General features: G+C 39.7%; 1 pseudogene; it reads left to right on the top strand.

The window, feature by feature from the left end:
• Positions 1-313: 313 nt before the first annotated feature.
• LOC129729291 (uncharacterized) lies at positions 314-2,181 on the top strand (annotated as a pseudogene).
• Positions 2,182-19,122: the final 16,941 nt, after the last annotated feature.

Here is a 19,122-nt window from a genome sequence, read left to right as displayed (position 1 = left end):
CAGGAAAGCTCCGTATGGTGGCAAAACGCTATATGGTCCAATTGACAACGCTGCATCGTCATGTTAAGCATCCTCCAAGGAATGACAGACCTGGACCCCTAACCCTATTGCGACCAGAAGAAGAAGCTCGTTTCGAACAGTGGGCATTTTACATGGCCAGAGCTGGATTTCCGATAAGCGAAACCGATTTGATATACGCCGTGAAAGACTACGCCGATAAAATCCATGAAACGCGGAATTTACCTCTTATTTTTCCAAGTCAGTATTACAATTCGATTTTTTTTTTCGAAAAAAGCTTCACTGATTTTTAAATTGGTTAGGTAAGAACTGGCCACGTCGTTTCTTACAAAGACATCCTTTGATCAAAAAGAAGTTTACCACAAACCTATCAAGATCTGGAGCTAATGTGACCGAGAACGTTCTGCGAATGTGGTTCTCGGAAATTGAAAGCATTTTTGAGGACGAGGGTATCGACATGTCGATTTTCAATTTCCCAAATCGAATATTCAATTTCGATGAGTCAGGTTTTAGGCTGGTACCGAAAGCATTCAAGGCCCTTTGCGAGAGAAACGTGGAAAACACTTACATTGTTAATAGTAATTCCGATAAAGAAAGCTATACTACTCTTCGGAGCCAACGCAGCTGGTGAGCTAACCCCGCCAATGATTTTGTATCCGGGACAAAGAATCAGTCGTGAAATCGCGGAAAGCATACCCAAAGGCTGGTCGGTAGGTGTTTCCGAAGAAGGGTGGCAGACATCCAAAACCTTTTACGAATATATGGCCAATGATTACTTTAATTGGCTGGTAAAGTCCAAAACTGAGCTTCCTGTAGTAGTTTTTCTAGATGGCCATAAGAGTCACATCAGCATAGAGCTAATGGAGTTCTGCAAACAACAACACATAATACTAGTTTCACTCTACCCCAATTCCACAAGAATTCTCCAGCCACTTGACCGATCGTTCTTTGGTCCATTCAAGAATATTTGGAACAAAGTCCTAAGAAAATTTCACCTGGGTAATAATTCAGCAATTCATTTGACGAGGTTTTTGGACAATTGGAAAAGGGATTATTGGTACGGCCCGCTTGATGAACTCGCGTTGTTTGATTTTTGGAAACTTATTAAAGATAAAGCGGAAGGTTTGCTTTTCACAGAACCACTTCAGCAGTCAAACAGTGTCACTATTGATTTTATTGTGAATACCAACGGCGAATGCTCATATCTATCGACAACAGTTCATGCAGAAAACGCTGGTAAATATCAAATTGTATAGTGATATAAATATTCTTTATATTATTGCCAATTTTGTATAGATGCTGCGAGAAGTGAAAGGAGTGATTGTCGTGCTCCATTCACTGAACCTTCTAATGCCCAATCAGGTAAACAATAAAAAAACAGCATTTAAAACTTATAAAGTCGTTTTTTAAACTCTAGATTTTCTAAACCGTGCCTCAACAAACGAATTGACGGATATTACGTTAGAGACTACAGGTGCTACTTACACAAATTCTAGGGATCCATTTGAAGAGGTTCTAGTTTGGCCGAGAGTTCAAACTAATGGTCCAAATCAACGCAAACGTCGTGGACATGAACATGTACCATCTGTTTCTACCAGTGAGAGGTGGCTGGAGTAGTATAAGAAGAAGGATCTGGAGAAGAAAGAGATCGAGGATGCCAAAAAAGCAAGGATCGAAGAGCGAAAAATCAAGAAAAACAGAGGGATGAGTAAAAACGTCTGAAAGATGCTCTTAAGACGGACAAACATAAAAAAAGTCGAGAGAAAGCTAAGAAAAAGTGACCAGTTCCGAAAAGGTCGATAATGCGATTGAAACATGATTTGAATAAAGTTTATTGAATAAATTCATTGCATAAATTCATTGCATAAATTCATAATTAGTGTTTTTTTCAGTTGATCCATAATACGATGTAAATTGTTTCGTAATTGGTACCGCTCTTAAAAGCGTTCCATAAATGTGTATTCGGTTGATCATGGAATAAACATATTTTCTGAAAAATTCTTGCAAAATATGAGAATAAACACTGAATTAGCTGAAAGATTAGATCATTCTGTAGCTAAACTCAGTTATAGATTACTTTTGAAGAGTTGGATGTGTTAGAAATGATTTTTCAAAGGCATGCATATTCCTAAGTGTTCCATAATTGTGGGGGGACTGTACTACAACTTTTGTCTCTAAAAGTTACCTGCTGATACAATCCATTTTTGCTATTAGTTTCGGATATTGCAATCCCTTTTATTCCTAGCGTATTTATTTTGCAATTTGTTCTACTCGCCGTTTACATTATAACATTTTGTTTGATCTCCCCGATTGACAAACAGAAGTGACAGTCCACATCAATTCTAGCAGTAAACTGCCAGCATTCTAGTATTCTCTGTGTCGAATGCAACACGAGTATGATTATTTTTCTCGCTTCGGTCATTGTTTCCAGAAGAGCGGTTGGATACCGACAGCATCTATCGGCAATCATGTTCAACCGAGGCGAGCAACTCAATCATGGAACGTTTCCACTCAATCGACGCTGTTTTCTATCCTGAAACTTTTGCGTGTACACAATGTCTCAAAAGCAGGGTAAAACGGACAAAGCGAATCAACGAACCGTAAAAAATCTTTGAATAGTTTCATACTCAAACTTTAAATGTTATCCTTAACGTTGAACAAATGCTAAGCTATCTGATGATTTACCCCACAAACCACTACAAGTAAGCCAACGTGTAAGAGAGCTGCTCATTCCCAGTAGTAGGTAGCAATCAATTGAACATCTATATTTCTTCCGGCATTTTTTTTATCGCTCCGAACTCCCTCTTTCCGAACTCGAATCGAACTTATTGATTGGAAAATAGTTTTTCACGCGTTCGCGACTGGACCAATAAGTGAGGAAGAACAACAACAACAACAGCATAAAGAACAGAGCCGCTGCTGTGGTAGAACTGCTCATAGATCACCGACAACTGGCACTGACAGACGGTGATGTCTGCCTCCTCGATTGCTCTGAAAAGCTTCACTCCGTTTGTTCGTTCCCTTTGGAAGTGAAGGCTTTCCGTGGATAGTGGAAGAAGCCGGTCAGAATCATCATTTTTCGCTATTCTTCGCGTGGAAATATTTGAGTTTGGACAACTTGGCTGATGTTGCAACTGCTGCTCGGGCAAAGACGGAGCACAAAGTTTCTGCTACACTGTTAGCACAAACAATGGAATAGAAGTGCTGCTCCAAGTTATTCCAATGTTTCATTCAATTACGAACTCCCAGGGGTTGAAATTTGCTGTCAATGTGTTCGCAGACAGCGGCAAAGAGTGATGAAATATGTACAGAAAGAACTTGGCTCTGGTGAAAGTTTATCGCAGTAGGGTAACGGGGGTATTTTGGCCCACATGCATATTTTGGCCCACCCGGTAACATTTTACGCATTTTATCTGATAAATTCAATGAATATTAGAAAACTATACAAGCAACATTGAATAACACACCTAAGAATCATACTACACTATAATTTTCGGCGAAAGACTGGCTCTATGTAGTGTTATTTTGGAATTAGTTCATACATATTCAAAGTCATGGCTGAGTCAACCCAAAGTGAAGAGGAAGTGGTAATATACAAGTCAACGTCCGGAAGCTATTGTAACAAATATGTATGTTTTTGAAACAATTTGTTGTTGTAGTGATATCAATAAAATGTCATAGAAACAGTTTGTATACTCTAACAGGATGGAAAAAGTTGAAAAAGTGGTTAAACGCATGGCCGAAATATGCTTGCCTCTTTCTGAAGCAAACATATTTTGGCCATGCCAAATTTTGACATCTCTTTGATTACCGTTCGGCCGTTGCACGTAAATAAGAAAGCAGCTTGTGACAATTTACAGGTAATTACTTCTTAATTTATCACATTTAACTATATGAAATTAGATGAGAATGCCTGTCAAACCGCTATAAGCCAAATCATTTCATTTTTAGATGCCTAAAATTTACAAAAATTCACAGCAGAAGGATGTTCTCCTCAAACCCACTATTTTTGCTCTTAAAATACTGATGATGATCTTAAATATAATTAGTCCGAACTATTTCCATACACGTCTGTAGATATAAAGGTGGGCCAAAGTAAAAATTTGGTGGACCAAAATATGTTCTTAGTACTTCGTAGAAAATTTGATATTTCTAGGATATTTTTCAATATATTGCATTGTTGAACGGTGTATATTAAAATAGACACTTAGCTTTTAACAATGGTATAATAGAGTAGGTATGTATGTTGAAAAATTGTGTTTATTTTTAATGAACTGTGCGAACACTTCCCAAAGCTGGCCAATATACCCCCGTTACCCTATCTCTCGTTTTTGTATTTAGGGACAATTTTTCGAATGATTTGATAGGTGGAACAAAACTCTATTCAAAAATATGTTATTTGCGAGTGATTAATTGCGTAATTTCAGTTCACGTCGTTACATACAATCAAAACCGCAAAATAATTTGCTGGGAAACGATTTCAGCATTTTAATCATTCCGAAACACGCTCTGTTAGCTTCTGAGAATCTTACCATGGCGACACGAACCAGCACTCAATCATCGGCAGACCTGACGAAACTTTGCGTCATCAGAGATGAAAAATTACTCCTTTCATTCGAAGTGCTTAATCTGTCTGGTCGAGAAACCAGACGATCCTGGCGGGCCAGGATCTGATTGGGTGCCGACTGTTTACGAAGGGGGGTCAGCAAAAATAAATCTTCATTTTAACTCTCCCAAGCGGTGATTACTCATCCGCATGATTGATGTTTCTCAATCTCGATTGTGCGTGTAGTTTTTGACAGGTCTCACCACTTGGGTGGGCTTTCTGGAATCTACTACTACTACTACTACTGCAGATTTATATCAACTGCGCTGATTGAGCCATCCGAAGTGAAACGAAATAAAATAAAAACCGCTTGATTAATTAGCTAATTCACTAAATATAATTGTTTTGCGATGAATAAAACCTCGATGCAATTTCGTATCAAACTCCTGATTTGATAGATGCGTTGCTAAATCGTATCGTATCATATCGTATAGCTTAAACTGTGTTATTTATTAAATAGCCAGGAACGAAATTTTAAACATTAATCAACTGGTGGCAAAATCAAAGAGAAGGGACTGGAAGCGTACATGTGAGCAAGTTGAAAACTTGCCTGTTGTAGCTAGACTCCATAAAGCCCTCTCTACAGATCACACAAATGGGCTTGGCCGCTTAAAGAACGAAAACGGTCAGTTCACAACAGACTCTCAGGAAACACTTAGTGTCATAATGGATACACACTTCCCAGGCTCGACTCAATTGACTTCCGAAAATGCATAGGACTTCTATATGGCTCAACCTAGCTCAATTCACGACAAGGTTAAAGCTCAAGAATTAGCCAGTGTAATATTCACGACGTCAAGAGTTGAATGGGCGGTGGATTCCTTTAAGCCCTTTAAATCGCCGGGGCCAGATGGGATTTATCCAGTGTTTTTACAAAAAAGCAAGGATATTATAGTCCCCTGTCTGGTGGAGATGTTCAGGGCTAGCATGACACTAAGCTACATTCCGAGTAAATGGCGAGAAGTCCGCGTCATATTTATTCCTAAGGCTGGAAAACGTGATAGGACGAGTCCCAAAGCATATAGACTAATCAGTCTAACTTCTGTCATTTTGAAAATGATGGAAAAAATCATTGATCTACACATCAAATTATCTTACTTAAAAAGTAGACCATTAAACAAATTTCAGTTTGCCTATCAAACTGGTAAATCAACTGAAACAGCACTCCACACGCTGGTTTCAAAACTAGAGAAGTCTTTTGAGGCTAAAGAAATCTCACTGACAGCCTTTCTTGATATTGAGGGAGCATTTGACAATGCTTCTCACGAATCTATAAAAATGCTATGAAAAAACGCGGTTTTGACATGTGCATCTTGAATTGGACTATCGCTATGTTATCAAACCGGTTGATAACAGCCAATTTAGGAATATCAACTTTAACGACAAAACCAACAAGGGGTTGCCCTCAAGGAGGGGTTTTATCTCCCTTATTGTGGTCTCTTGTTGTCGATGATCTTCTTAACAACTTAACGAACCTAGGATACGAAATCATCGGTTTCGCTGATGACATTACTATTTTAGTTAGGGGTAAATGCGGATCTACTATTTCCAATAGAATGCAATACGCCTTAAACTACACACTTAAATGGTGTAACCTGGAAGGACTAAGCGCCAATCCTTCTAAAACAGTCATTATCCCATTTACAAGAAATAGAAAGTATAATATTGCAACTCTTAAGTTGGGAGACACACAGTTGGTGCTATCCAAGCGAACCAAGTACCTAGGTGTTATGCTTGACCACAAGCTCAACTGGAACGACCATCTAGAGTATGCGATCTCAAAAGCAAACAACGCTCTTTGGGCTTGCAGCAATATATTTGGCAAAAAATGGGGACTCAAGCCGAGGATGATTCACTGGATATACTCGGCAATAGTGAGACCCAGAGTAACTTATGCCTTGCTAGTGTGGTGGCCTAAAACTTCACAATTATCAGCTCAGAAAAAGTTAGATAAACTACAACGTCTGGCATGCTTATCAACAACAGGAGCAATGGCCAGTGCACCATCCGAAGCCTTAGAAGCTCTTTTATATCTTCTACCCTTACATCAGTATGTACAACTTGAAGCCGAAAAATGTGCTCTTAGGCTAAAACGTGTCAAACTCTTTCAGGAAGGAGATCTACAGGGACATTTACGAATCCTCAAAAATTTCCAACTGAACACCTTAGTAACCATGAATGAAGATCGAATGGACTCTAAGACTAACTTCAGTGTTCCTTTCAAAGTGATTGAATCCAATCGCACCGAATGGGATGAAGGAGGTCCTAATGTTTGTCCAGGATCAGTCATTTTTTATACAGATGGCTCTAAAATGGGCGAGTCTACAGGCGCTGGGGTCACTGGACCAGGAATCAATATATCAATTCCAATGGGGCAGTGGCCCACAGTTTTTCAAGCGGAAATAAATGCGATTCTAACATGCACAAGTATTTGCTTGGCTAGGAAATATAGGTATGCCAATATCTGCATTTTCTCAGATAGTCAAGCAGCTCTCAATGCTTTAAAAGCATACACATGTCAGTCGAAGTTGGTATGGGATTGTATACAATCCCAACGACAACTAACTGTAACAAACGTTGTCAATCTATACTGGGTGCCTGGTCACTGTGGTATAGAAGGAAATGAAAAAGCCGATCTCTTAGCGAGAATTGGTTCTTCAACTGCTTTCGTCGGGCCGGAGCCATTCTGTGGGGTATCTTCATCCTGTTTGAAATCTGAGCTAAGAGGCTGGGAATCAATGATGATTGATGCCAACTGGAAGGCTTATTACAAAGCAAGACAATCTAAACTATTCATTACACCATGTAAAAGAATTACACGGAGCCTACCCAGTATGAATAAAGCTGATCTGAGTACGTTAACTGGCCTACTTACTGGGCACTGTCCGGTAAGTATCACCTTAAAAAATTAGGTAAACTGACAGATGACTTATGTCGTTTCTGTAATTCTGAAGTAGAAACCTCGGAACACTTACTGTGCCAATGCAGCGCATTAATTCAGCAAAGACTGCGTATTCTTGGAAAAGGTATCCTCACGCCTAACGAGATATGGTCCGCTGAACTAATGAAGGTAAGGAACTTCATCAAAGAAGTCGTACCTTCTTGGGGTGAAATGCAAAGTCTGGGTGCGACTATCACTGATACCCATAGTGATGGAACGAACTGACAGTGCATAAAAATTAACGCGGAGTATACCACAATATATCTAACTAATGGTAGCAGTGGTCATAGGCTCCTACAGGAAAAAAAAAAAACTGGTGGCACGTTTCGAAAAAAAAATCCTGTCCCGCCGATCGATTCAATCACCAGCGCTGCGGTCCGCTATCGAAGGCTGGCTGGAATTCGGTGCCGCATTCGGCATTCAACACAGCGTAAGGATATAATTAAGTTTTCCACCTGAAAAGTTTCGCATTCCGCAGGGTCCGCATTGGCTCGCATCGCAGCGAAATATGTACATTGCAGATACCGCGCTATCATACGTTGCGATCGGTCGAAATCCGTACGGCATGGAAACTGTTCGCTCAAATTGATATAATTGGGGTGACGCATTAGCACTGGTCCAATAACTGCTCCACATGTGAGAGGGAATGTTTAGAACTGGGTAATAACGCAAAAGGATGATCCAAACAATGTTAAAGTTTGATAACAAAAAATAATGTTATTTCAAAAATGTCCAAAATTTAGAAAAATGTCAAATGCCCTTAACAAAATATTTAAAATTTGCAACCTAGAAAATATGAAGATTGTAAATCTATCATTTGTTCGATACTAGGTTTCCGACGAACCAAAACATTGCACATTCTAAACGATTTGCTTATTCCGATAAATATTTTGTATCAACCAGTATTTCCATCATTTAAAATTCCAACGGAATTTAGAATGATTGCTGTAATTGAAATGTTAATAGCTGTTAGATGAACAGTTAGCCCCAAGCATTCAAAAGCGCTTTGTGTTGAATAAAAAAAAAAAAAAACATTACATTCTAACCATCAGGCAAGCCAAATCGATATTCCACCACGCGCTCTGGAACTATGTAATCAGTGTTGTATTTGTTGATGAATGGTACCTACCCAAACCTATGTACGACCGAACGCCATCATAAACGAGGCTAGCGGGGGAAAAAAACACAATCATCAGCATAAAACAATGAAACAATGAGAAAAATTGCCCCCAGACTTGCTACACGTGGCATCCGCTGTTTTGTGTCCGACCGTTTTGCCGGGAGAATAGCATTACAATGCGAGAGTCCATCCTTCGCTTGGAGAAGGTGGGGGAGAACTTAGGCCACAATCAACCATAGGCTTCTCTACGGTGCACCGGACACGGACGACCGGAAGCGGGATAAAAATAAGGACGGTTGTAAATATTACAGCGGGGGAAATATACGACCTGTTTGCATGCGCCTTCGTTCGTTGGTGTAATTTATGAAACGATGTTTGCTGTCTGTGCACCGACGCGACCGGGTCACGGCCCTGCCGCATGCTACTCACGGGAGCTGACCTTACCTATTCTCAGTATGGCCACGCCGAATGCGAATTAGGGATAATAATAATAATAATAAAACAAACAAGTCGACCAGCCAATGCCAAAACCGGACGAACGGCTAGTGGTTAAATTACATATTCAGGAAGGTTCCGAAAATAGCAGCAGTTTCAGAAATGCACCACAGCTGAATTAGGTTGGATCTTGTCGCGTGTGTTCCACCGTTGAACACCCGGGCCGAGAAACACAGAGATGGGCAGGCAAGTTTATCTCCGGATCGCTGCTGGACGAAAGCTTAACTTGTTCCAGAGAGCGACAAATGGGATCACATTTGTCATTTCGGGTGCCCAAACAAATGAGTGTGTGCACGGTTGGGCCATCAATCACGGAACTGAATTAGTTGTTAAGCAGAAAGCATCGTATAATCCAACTGGATGAAGCGGGGGAGAGGGACTCCAGAGCGTCCCAAGGGATATGCCTTTGACGATATGAACTAATATTTTGCTGGAAGCAAGTCCTATTCGTACTCGAGCTGGGGCAGTTTTGTGCCTTCCCAATTAAGCGGACAACCGTTCCGATGCATTTGAGCTAATGAAAACACTCCGATCAAGCATATGCTTGCCAAATCCGAGACTGCATCAATCATTTTAGTTCACTCTGGTATTGCAGCCCTGAAACCAGTCGAAAAATGAATTTAGTTCAACCTCTTTTCGGGTGCTCGTTATGAATTACCGAAATTTTTTTTTTTCTACTAATTTTAACATTTGGAATACGAAAACTAATTGAGACGAATAATATTGATGCTCAATTGATCAACCTATTAATTTCAAACGAATCAAAGCTATATTTGATTATAATGATGATTCCTGAATTCCTGAGGCAAATTTCGATGCGTACTCGCATAGCTTATTAGCTATGGTTACAGAATTTGAATTTAATCATCCATAAATCAAATTATGGCGGAACAGTTAATTAAAATAGCTCACAGCTCTTCAGCACAGTAATATGGACGTTTAGTTGGTATATAAATCCGATTAAATATTGATTTCAGGCACTGCGTAAGGCAATAGAAAACGGTCTAAAATATTTGATAATTCCGAATCAGTCGAGGGAAAAATGTTAAAATTCTTGAAAACTAGCAGCGTTAGCAATGATTAGTAGAACCTTTAGGAAGTATTATCATATTTACCAAAGAACATATTTTTGAGCTACAAATTGAAACCTGTTGGTGTGGATTATGGCTAGCGTCCATTGTCATGACCCGTTTCTATTATCAATTTTTCTGAACTTGACCCCAATATACCAAATTTTGCAAAAAAGAATTATAACTTTAACCTTACATTGGAAAAAACGTTCTATCATTTGTTTAGCAAAAATCCCTAACGAAATGAGGCAAAAGTATGCAGGCAGAAATAACATTTGCGGTAAAAAAATTGACTTTTTACAGATGGTGATGAATAAAAAACTAAGACAGATAATTGAGTTAGATAAATTCCCCATCAATGGTGATTATATTATCTTATTTGCAAAAAACTTCTACGCCCTTGCGAGCGGGCCTTCCGGCAGTTAACCGGAACATTCGCCATGGCGGACGAAAACATGCGTGTAGGCGCTTCAAGTTTGACCAGAAATACTCGAAGGGACGCAGCTGGGGAACGTTAGGCGAATTCGCTGACTTCAGTACCCCATCGATATTCAGCCGCTCCATCTTCTCCAACGATCACTTCGAGTAGTGGGCCGCCGCCAAATCTGGCCAGAACACCGTGTCTTCGTTCTTATGGTATTTCTTGATGAACGACGCAACTTCGGCAGGCACTTCGTACTATAAATTTCCCTGTTCACGGCCAACCCGGAGCGAAAGAATAGCAACTTTGACATCCCTTTCTCGCTGATTGTCAGCCACAGCCGCACCTTCTTGGGGAACTTGGTCTGTAAGATAAACTTCACCTCGGCACTGCCTTCGTAGGGGAGGTGAAATACGTAAAATGCTAATTGTTGCCATCCAGGGTGAGATAGGTTTCGTCGTCCATCACCAGTGCCACGTCGCGATTCGCCGGGAAAATCGACTTGACCATCTTATTCAACCGCTGTCGCTGCGTCATTGCCTGCAGCTCCAAAACCAGTCGGGTCGGGACTACCGCTTCCTGACATGTATATCCATGTTCTACAGATACTTTTTTACTGTTTAACCGCATGCACCAACCTCCAGGCTAAGTGCACGCAGCGATTTAGCCACTTCTCCCTCGGTCTTCCTCTTCAGCATCCTTTGAAGCTTCTTGTCGCTCAGGGTCGTTGGCCGTCCGGAACCGGGCTTTCTTTCGATGCTCTGATCGTTGTCCAATAGTGCCAAGATGTTGTAGATGCCGGAACGGGCATACCCGGCGTTCACAAAGAGCCGCACGATGTCCGTTTTTGACACGGCGGGGTACCATTCTTTGAACGCGCACACTTCTGAACGGAGTAGCTTCACTTTTTTCGCCATCACATTTATGTCGTTTTAATTTTCGCGGTATGGCTACCCTGCGGACTACACTTTGTCCTATCACTGTTTTTTTTTCATCTTCCGGACTATCCCCGACTACCCTTTTTCTGTTCCGGACAGTCCGCGAAAGAAACAGAGTGCAGTTTTGAAGACATCAACACATTCACACGTGTGTGTCAAAATAAAAAAAAAATGTGTCAAAATCGGTTTGCTTTGATTATCGTTCTTCGCGTGTCAAACATCAGGTAGGATTTTCATCATTGTCCGAATCCTTACAGTAGCACAAACGCGATAAAAAGACAATGACGATAATGACCAAAACAAAACAAAGTGACAGCTACCATTGCAACTGCTCGGAAAGTGTTTTTTTTTTTTCAGCTGTAAATTGTATTCCGAGACGGTATAGTCCTGCCGTAAAAACGAATTCGACATTAGAGTTTGACTGATAGAGCTGTCAAATTTTTTTGACGTGGGACTACGTCTATGTTTTCTATACCTGATTACACTTTGTAAAATTGAAAATGAAACTGGCAAATGTTGCGTCAGATTTCAAACGATTATAGCAAGCGAACGACCTAATGCATCTTAGTCATTTATAAGCCGTTGGATAGATTAAATGTGTAACATTTTTTTTCATAAAATGTTCAAAATTGTTGCTTTACTGCTTAATGGTTGGAAAAAGGTGAAAAGTTCCAAGGTCAAGCTTTCCCATATATTTCCCTCGTTATTGGCTTGCTTCCCGAGCACAGACAACAATAACATGGACGAAATAAATTCCACTGCCTACATATTTTGACTCAACAAAGTGTTTTGGTTTGTTTCTCTTTCTCCAAGCTGTGTGGCCACGCCTTAATAGCCAAAATCTACGCCGAACTCGATACAAAAGATTGCGTGTAGTAAATTCAGCTTCAGTCTAGTTTGTCACACAACAGCGAGTGGAGTATAGCTGTTAGAGGTACGCGACATTGAGAAACGAGAGCTGCATACGAGTCAACTTTCAGGCACCGCGGAGCATGTTACCTTTATTTTGCACACGGCAGCAACAGTTACCATCGTATGCTGCAGGATATTTTGCTGGCACAGCTGCTGGAGGGTACAGCGGAAAGCAAATTTTATGCGCGACCAACAAAATATTCAATACTACCGGTCGTGGTGTGGTCATCAGCGCTCTATAGCACACATTTCGAGCTGAAAATTCTGGAATCGGTTCTTTATAGAACTTTAAATGCTTGAAGATACAAGTTATGAGAACTTTCACAACTACTCCTAGTGTGAAATGTTCATATATTTCTCAATAATCATTTTTACAATAACGACCAGGGCGCACCAAAGATAAACGGTAATGTTGCCTAAAGATAGTTTATCACAGCAAGATAGAACCCTCATTTCAAGAATTTTCACTGCTAAATTGTGTGATTTTCCGGTTTAATTGTTTCTTTGTGCCCACTCGAACACCGTTATCAATCAAATATTAGTAACGAAAATAAGTTAATCTAACAACCAGAGTAATTTTCACATCGGGAAAGCAAAAACTTTCTTTTGATACTTATGAAAATCACTCAGTAGTATCGAAGGTGTTTTGGTTTGTTCCTCTTTCTCTAAGCTGTGTGGTATTGCTGGCACAGCTGCTGGAGGGTACAGCGGAAAGCAAATTTTTTGCGCGGCCAACAAAATATTCAATACTACCGGTCGTGGTGCGATCATCAGCGCTCTTTAGCACACATTTCGAGCTGAAACTTATGGAATCGGTTCTTTTTAGAACAATAGATGCTTGAAGATACGAGTTATGAGAATTTTCGCAACTACTACCAGTGTAAAATTTTCATGTATTCATGCATCGTTAGTTCTACAATAACGACCATCAAATAAAAACGGTAGTGTTGCCTATGAACAGTTTATCGCAGCATAACATATTATATTATAATGTATACATTTAGTCCTACGTCACCATTTCATACGACCTCTAGGGCTGTATACCTAGTAGTATTTGCTAACTCATGGGTTAGCAGTGCGTTTAAAGGTTAACCCAAGAAAAATCGTCAATTTTTGTTCATTTTTTTACCGCAAACGTTATGTTATTTTAATCTGATTGCACTCTGACTATTGAAACATGTTTGCGCCGGAGAATATAATTCATATATTTTGCTTCAAGTTTTGAATAAATTCCAATATAGAAAAAAAACCTAACTTGGTTAAACATTCGGACAACGATTTCGGACAGGCGTTGTCCCAGTCCAGGTATTTGGGATATTGGGGAATAATGGATTTTTTTCAGAAACCAGGAGTCGCTATTTTGGAGTTTTCGGAATGATGTAGCCAGGCTGTCGTATTATCGACATTGGTGAGAATTCAAACATATTTTTAAGTTTTACATTTCTCTAAAATCGGAAGTTATCATTTTGGATTCAAAAATGGTACCGAAAATCGACTGGACGTCATCCTGATTTGAAAAATACCTATATTGCAGAGTGTATGATCGGTTTGCGTAGATTTTCTGAAAACGGAAGTCAATATCTCGATTTTTTCTTAAATTCACCTAGCTTTTCAGAAATCGGAAGTCGGAATTTTATTTTTTAGACATCAATATCCAGTTTCTAAGCCCTCGTTTCGGAAATACCAATATTTGGGAGTTTTCGAACGTTTCCTACAGTTTTATACAGCTCCCAAAAATCGGGCATCGCCATAATTCAAGAATGGTGTCAAACATCATGTTCCGGCCTCTTCGACATGCTTGGTTTTGCTCTTTTGCTCTTTAAATGCTCATTGGGCTGTATTTTGTCAATGAGGTAGAATTCGAACAAATCATATATGAAGCACTTGTAGAGATACTCTATCTCTACGATTTGTCCAAACACTGTATTGTTGAATTGCCATGGGTACAGCGTTTTTACCAGGCCAAGTTTGTAAAATCGGAAGAGCTGCTCTTTTGGTACCTACGTAAATGAACCAACTCTGACTATAGAAGTCGCTTCTATAGTCTATAACCTTCAAACCAAAGCTCGAAAAACATCGAATTCAATGCGATGAAAACTAAACAACTGCATACCTCATAGTTGCCAGTTTTAACAACGATATTGTGCACTATTATGGGTTATGATTGTGCTCAGTACGCCTACATAATTGTATTGATGCTCAAAACAAAAAACTAAGAGAGATAGTCTTTGTTTTCGATACAATGGCCAATCGGTCGACTTTGGCTCACAGAAGTTGGTTCTATAAAGGTTTGTATAGCGAAGTTTTGTAAAATCATTTTAATTATTAGAACCTAAATTCTAATAAATGAATTGTACTATTTCCTCAAACAAATCCGGTGCAATCAATCTTCGAACACGTCAAATCTCAAGGGACAGATAATTAGCGCTTACAAATTCGGAATTTCGCGAAATAAATAGAATGAAATCTTTACTTGGTTTCACACCCACATTTGCATTTGCATTTTTGAAGCTTTTTTTATTGCTAGAATGCATAGAGCAAACAAAAAATAAAAACCTAAATGAATCCACCTAGCGGTCAGACTCAGCCTTTCTCATTCAAACTTATTATTTGTAAAAATAGATTTACATGAATGCTTAAATCCAATAAAGGTATATTCACTCTTTGGGTTCTAATACTAATAGATTCTAAAAGATAACAATAAAATTGAATAGGGTCTTATAGGGCAACTAGACCTTTCATTTGCAATTAATAGAAATAGAATAAATAGAAATGACTTTTAATTTCAACTTGAATCCCGAGCAAGGCCGCAAACATTGAAATAGTACAATATCAAATTTAAATGATGTTGAGGCCACATATTTTGATCGTAGTCTGCGGTTTACGTTTCTTTCTGTAACTTTCAAACCACATGTTTAAACATCATGAAATTTATTGTGTAAGGGTTTATTTATTTTTTATTTATTCATTTACTGGTCATCGATAAAATCGTACAGACAGTTCTTAGTATTAACTTATTCTAGATTTGAAAGCGGTCCTGGTTATACCAAAGTCATAAAATTCAGACACAACATTTAATGCACGACAACATAGTTCAATTGGATCGTTCTGGCCAAATAAGGTGCGATGCATAGGTAGTCTTAAAAAATCCGATCGTCTAGTAATTCTAGATGGTACGTCGAAATGAACTCGTTCTAGTAGCTCTGTGCTGTCAATATTGTTTCCCAGAAGATCGAAAATAAATAAACGTTGCAGCAAACTTCTCCTATTCGCCAGAGTGGGCAGCTGTATGAGGGCACATCGGTGTTCATAAGGCGGTAGACGTATTGGATCCTCCCAAGGCAACATTCTCAGTGCGTACCGTACAAACTGGCGCTGGATTCGTTCGATCCTGTTGATCTGAACAGCATAATAAGGTGACCAAACAAGTATTCCGCACTCGAGTATACTGCGGACTAGCGCACAGTAGAGGGACTTCAGACAATAAATATCATCAAACTGCTGCGTGTTCCTTTTGATGAAACCTAATACAGCATATGCTTTAGCAGTAGTAACTGCAACATGCTGAGCGAAACACAGTTTGTAGTCCAGGAGAATACCCAAGTCTTTCACGGTACTTACTCGAGTAATACTGACTATTTCCATCTTATAGTCGAACAGAGTAGTAGAGTTGAAAAGCCCATTTATTTAAATTCAACTATGTTCATAGCTTGTGAGATATAAGAGCGTTTTTCAAATTCTGACGCAGCGCCAAAACTAAAAATTTTATTACAATGAAATTCAATAGCAACCTAAGCGGCAAATAGACCCTTCATTTGACATCAAGATAGAAAGAATCGGTCAGACCATCTCTGAGAAAAGTGAGTGCGAAGAAAAGGTGCACATACACACGTACACACCCACACACAAACATATACACCTATACATGCATATATGCAGAAAATGTTCGATTCGTCGAACTGAGTCGAGTAGTATATGACATTCGGCCATTTGGATCATTTTTCTACCTTTTAATTAGCCAATGATCGTTAGGAGAAAGTCAATATGTTTACTTTCATTATGTGATTTAAAATTTTTTATGAACAACGAACACAGTTGCAATCCGATTGCAATGAAATTCAATAGCAACTTATGGGGCAACTAGACCTTTCATTTGACAATAATTTTGTGAAAATCTGTTCAGCCATCGCTGAGAAAAATGAGTGAGTTTAAACAACCTCAGGATAACTTTTCTTAGCATAACTTTTGAACCATATGTTCAATCATAACGACATTCAAAAATTAAGAGTTCTGGTGACAGCCCAATCATTTGAAACCAGTTTTATTGAAATCGGCTGTGTGGTTTCTGAGATATTGATGTTGCGTGATTTTCACATTTTGATACATAACCTCTAAACCAAAAATTCGATTACAATGAAATTCAATAGCAACCTATGGCGCAACTAGACCTTTCATTTGCAATCAATTTCATGAAAATCGGTCCAGCCATCTCTGAGAAAAGTGAGTGAGAAAAAAAGTTGCACATGCACACACACACATACACACACACATACATACATACATACATACAGAAAATGCTCAGTTCGTCGAAAGGGGTCGAGTGGTATATGACATTCGGCCATTGGGACCACTTTTATACCTTCGGTTTTTCCAGTGATTGCTATACCTTTCTAGGAGAAAGGCAAAACATTCACCAGCGTTGTTGTAGAACTCATAATAGAGGTGATAAAAATTCAAGGAACTATTCAACTAAGGAGCCATAAAATCAATATCCGGATTGTGAATTAAAATCTTTGTTTACTATCGTAAAAGGCGGGTCGACTTTCTTGTCGATCCAGAGCAGTATTCCCCAAGATCCTATCTTCCAACCTGATTATCCGTAGGACATGTCGGCATTCAGGTTATCAGCCCACTACGGCACAATATGAATGGAGCTCTTAAATACTCACACAATTCCAGGCAAAATCTAATGAAAATGAAATCTACCGTACGGATAAATCCCCGGTGGGTAAGTCAACCGCCGACGTTGCATTCGGTAAATAACAACCACAACAGCAACACCCACAACAGTCGGACAAAAGGAACCTCATCCTAACAGCGGTAGCCGGAGATGAGCAAGAAAGCACTCTACTGGGATAGCTAGGAAGAGCTTTTCCTTGCTTCTTGGCAACTTACAGTTCCCCGAGCAGTGAAATTGCGACAAGTTTATGAACTCGAAGAAGATAAAAATATAAATCCTCATATGAAAGGCCACCAAGTGGTAGTAGAAAATGTAGTGCTGCAGTAAGTGGATAATTTTTCAGTTGTTCACTGTAAAATGACGCGGTAGGGAAGAAAATGAAAACGAAAAAAAAAGAAAGATAAACTCATTATGTGGAATTGAGCAGCTAAGTGTAAACGACGACGTTCAGCGAGCATTGAAAAAAGTTAACCATTCGGTCAAGTTAGAAGTCAAGTGGTATGTGATTTTACTATCGGCAATTCCATCGCACAACACCTTTCGGTCATCCCTTCACCGTTCTGCTGCGGAAAACTGCTTTGACCTGTCTAATGGGATTGTTTTCATCGACAACATTGAGCAGAACGAGGTGAAAACTGTAAGCTGCAGGTACGACATGACGGGCCATGTCTAATGTTCACCGATTCCACCCATCAAAGCAGTTTCGTTTGACTCCTTGAATCGACCGGGCAGACCAGGCTAGCGACAAGGTCCGATCCAAATGCGCCGGTCACGTGCTTCACTCGTTACGAAATGTCACGGTTGCTGGTTGAAAGCCTTTTCGGTCAACCGGTTTGAAGTTCCGTGCACTAATTAGCTATTGTTTAATTCGGACTTATTTCGATGTAGGATACGAAGTTTCACGCTATTGCATGCTGCTGTAGGTGTGAAAGACTTATGCTAGTGGAGCATTGCTCAGTCGATAAGACAGAACCAAATGCCGAATACTAATTAGAAGCTCTCTCATGACCGTCTGGGGTTGCGAAGTTTGTCGTGACTGGCAGGTATTAGACTTTGTGCTTTTTAGAAAAGAAAGTATCAGTTCAACACTGCTTAGGGATTTTCAAATAATATGCGCATAATTAGTACAGACTGGGTGAAAGCTCTACGAACATCAAATTATCCTGAGTTTATTCGTCTTGGTTCAATTGTTTACGAAAAAGTTGGCACTTTGTATTTCATTTGATGTCAGAGTCAAAGCCGCTTTTCTTTCGCTCCGGACTGACCGTGAACGGGGAAATTTATAGTAAGAAGTGCCTGCCGGAAGTTGCGTCGTCCATCAAGAAATACCATAAGGGCGAAAACGCGGTGTACTGGCTAGATCTACCGTCAGCCCAGTACTCGGAGCAATCGTTAGAGGAGATGGAGCGTCCCCTAGCTGCGCCCCATCGAGAGTTTCTGGGCAAAACTGAAGCGTAAGATCTACTCCAACAATTTTGTCGCGAAAACTGAGGAAAAATTGATAAATAGAACGAAAAAAGAACTCAAAAACATGCCAACACGCATGTTTTCGCCCGCCATTTCGATTGTTCCGGTCAACTGCCAAGAGGCCGCCCATGAACCTTCCCAATTCCTTACTACCCACTCAGAAAAATAGTGTGA

Source organism: Wyeomyia smithii, chromosome 3, assembly GCF_029784165.1.
Source record: "Wyeomyia smithii strain HCP4-BCI-WySm-NY-G18 chromosome 3, ASM2978416v1, whole genome shotgun sequence".
Classification (NCBI taxonomy): domain Eukaryota; kingdom Metazoa; phylum Arthropoda; class Insecta; order Diptera; family Culicidae; genus Wyeomyia; species Wyeomyia smithii.
The sequence above is the reverse complement of the archived record's forward strand: the minus strand, read 5'-3'. Positions and strand labels throughout refer to the sequence as shown.